The sequence below is a fragment of the Crocuta crocuta genome, unplaced genomic scaffold (assembly GCF_008692635.1).
Source record: "Crocuta crocuta isolate KB4526 unplaced genomic scaffold, BGI_CrCroc_1.0 scaffold528, whole genome shotgun sequence".
Classification (NCBI taxonomy): Eukaryota; Metazoa; Chordata; class Mammalia; order Carnivora; family Hyaenidae; genus Crocuta; species Crocuta crocuta.
This window is the reverse complement of record NW_027530010.1, coordinates 1,038,771-1,041,954: the sequence shown is the minus strand read 5'-3', so window position 1 is coordinate 1,041,954 and position 3,184 is coordinate 1,038,771. Positions and strand designations below refer to the sequence as shown.

General features: G+C 63.7%; 1 long non-coding RNA gene across 1 annotated transcript; it reads left to right on the top strand.

The window, feature by feature from the left end:
- The first annotated feature begins 280 nt into the window (after positions 1 to 280).
- On the top strand, positions 281 to 2,667 carry LOC144231618 (uncharacterized). The gene is made up of 3 exons (XR_013335114.1): positions 281 to 613; positions 951 to 1,170; positions 1,801 to 2,667. It is a non-coding gene; the product is annotated as an uncharacterized LOC144231618 (long non-coding RNA).
- The last annotated feature ends 517 nt before the right edge of the window (positions 2,668 to 3,184 follow it).

The window sequence follows — 3,184 nt, the reverse complement described above, 5'->3', positions numbered from 1 at the left end:
CGTCGTGCTCTTACGTCCCCTTCATTCTAGCCCTGTCCCCTTCTCCTGCTTCCCTCTTCTCCTTCCAGGGGCCTCCCTTGCCCGTGAAGAGGACTGGGGTCACTGCGGTGGCCTCCGACCAGCTGTGACTCGGCCTCTGGGCCCGCAGGCGTGGCCCCCTTCTCTGAGATATTTGGCCCCACGGCGGGGGCGGTGGGGGAGGTACTGAGCAAGCCTTGGGCTCTGTTATGAGGAAGTGGGGCCGGGGGTGGGTGGGGTCAGGTTCCCTCTGTCTGACCGGCTCCCAGTGTGGTCAGACATCTGACCGTGTGCGTGTTTTGATCACACCCTCCGGGGGCGACACAGGAACTCTGGCGAGTCCCCAGAAGGACGCCCGGCGACCCCCTCTTCAGGCGCCTCCCCCACCTCGCAGCCAGCGCACGGCCAGCTCCCCGGCACTTGCAGGGACCCCTGCCCCCCCTGGGGTCCTCTGGCAGGTGCGCAGCCCGCTCCTACAGCCCTGCGGCGCTCACACTTGTGCGCATGGGCCCTTCGTCCCAGGGGCTTGAGGAATCTTTCCTGACCTGAACCACAGCCCTGCGGCCTCCGTCCTGAGCGCCAGCCCGTCTGGCAGGTGCGCCGGTGCCCCCGCCCCTCTTCCCCTGCGTCCCCGGTCTTGGGAAGCCCAGAGCTGCTCAGGCAGGGTTTGGGGACGACCCTCCTCTCCTGACCCCACGTCCCTCCTGACCCCAAGCCGTGTCAGTCCTGTCTTCTGACGACTCCCTCTTTCTGTCCTGACCGGCCGAGCGCAGGCCCCACTCCCTGGATGGCTGCCGCAGTGTCCACACGGCCCTTCCTGTGTCCAGTCTCAGCCCGACGCCGGCTTTCTGCAGCCAGAGCGCCCGGGCACCCCCCGCATAAATCCCTGACGTTCTCTACTCCCTCCTCTAACTATCTGTCCTGCCTGTAAGGCCCTGCGCACCGTCTGCGGCTTATTTCCTGGCATCTGTCTTAAGAAGTGCTCGCAAACTCATGCGAGCCCCAGCCACGCGGGATCATCCGAAGTGGACTCCAGGCGCTGAGCTGTCAGCTCACAGCCCGACGCGGGGCTCGAACCCACAAACCGTGATATCATGACCTGAGCCGAAGTCGGACGCTTACCCGACTGAGCCCCCCAGGCGCCCCTGAGAAGTAAGTAAAGTAAGACGCTGAAACGCTCCTATGCTTACAGGTTGGCAGAGATTAGAAAGGGGCCCCAGGGGATGCAGGAGGGGCTGGGTGGGTGCTGGGCCCTTTTGGCTCCAAAGTTCTGGGATTTGATTGAATGCCCTATGAGTTGTGAAGCTCACACTCCAGGGAGACCTATTGCTCTTTCACTAGGTCACACATGTGTGGCATTCCTGTCTGCTCCTGGTGTCGCCCTCTCGCCGGGCACACAGGCCTGTAAGGAGGAGCCACTCCTCGCCCGGAGCCCCTGCAAGGTGTCGGAGGCTCATGGCAGACGTCAGAGCTGAACCCGTCTGGGGCTGCGGGGATCAGGGAGGGCCTCACGGAGGAGGCGCGTTTGAACAGGGCCTTGGCGGATGGCTAAGAGATCTCCGGGCAGCTTCTCCAGGGAGCGGCTCGTGCTACGTGGGGAATCGTTTTTGATGCCTGCGTGTGCTGCGCGGGGAGACGGGTGCGAGCTCTGTCTGCAGACGCGCGTCCTCCCAGCCCCGGGGCTCAGGAGAAGGGCCAGAGGTCTGAGCGCACAGTCACACAGCCCCAGGGCCCTGGCTGTGTCTTCCCTCCCCTTTAACCAGGTCTCGCGGGTGTTTCCAGGCCTCCTTGAAAAATGACCCCCGGCCCTTCAGTACTGCCTGGTCCCGGAACCGGGAACATCTGGATCCGGCCCGCCTGGAAAGACAGGGTGTGACCCCTGGATCCCTGTCCTCAGCCGCGAGAAGGTGACCACGGCTGGAAATGCCCACGGCAAGTGCTGGTGTTGACCAGAGTCCCTGAGAAAGCGGTGGCGGGGGCTGCGTGCCGGGCCCCTGGGCCCCCCCGGCCCTCCTTCCTCGGCCGCCCCCTCCCTTCCCTCCGCCCGTCCCCTCTGTGTCCCCCCGGCCTTCCTGCCACCAGGGCTGCCCTGTCTCCCAGCTCTGCACACCTTTCTGTCCCTTATCGCCCACCTGTCTCTGGGTCGCTGCCTTACTCGGATCCCGTGGGGGCGCTCAGAGGGGGCGGAGGCGGCCGGCGTGTCCCCGGAGAAGCATCTCTTCAAGGAGCCTGGATCCGCAGGCGGAGCGGAAGCACGAAGGGCTCGCGCATCCCGGCTCCCTGCCCCTGCTTGTGCTGACACACCTGCAGACAGACAGCCTCCAGGGTCCCCGCGGGAAATGAACGAGCTGGGCACCCGCTGGCCTTGGCGAGAGGCTGTGCTTCCCGGGCTCGCGTAGGACCGTCTTTGACAGGATCCCCGCCCCAGTCTCTCTAACGAGGGTGGACGGGTGTGTCTTCTAGATAAGCGAGCGCCCAGTAAGGCTGGCGGTTCTCATTTTGGTGCGAGGCAGCGCCTCACCCCTTCTTCTCTGAGTCCCGGGGACGCTGAGCTGCACCGACCTCACCATCTGCCCCGGGGGGCAGCCCTGCTGGGGAGAGTCCTTATACTGAGTGCACGAGTGCTGGTCTGGGGGACACAGTGCAGGCCCGCCTTCNGGCAGCGCTGGCCCCTCAGCACCTGCTTCAGAGGAGGACAGGCCCCCCCCCCCGGCCAACAGGGCCGTCCCACGGGAGACGGCTCAGCTCTGAGCACGCAGCCTGTTTTGGACCAGTGAGTCGTGGAGGACAGTTTTTCTCACTATTAAAAGGAGATCCAAGATAGGGGCGTGTCTGTTTATTGTTTCTAGACTGTGAGGGGCGGTGATGGGACCCTGGGGCCGCAGCTGACTTGTGATCCCGAGGAAGCGGCCAAGGCCCTGATAACGGGGCAGAAAGTCAGAAACAACCCATGTTCGTGGTGACACACGCCACCACGTTAATGGCCCCTGGAGCCATTTTCCGTCTCCAGTTCTTAGTGTGCGGGATCATAAGTGTCCTTGTTGGGTTTTTAAGTTTATTTATTTATTTTTGAGAGAGAGAGCACATGCACAAGCGGGGGTGGGGCAGAGAGAGAGGGAGACACACAATCCGAAGCAGCTCCAGGCTTTGAGCTGTCGGCACAGAG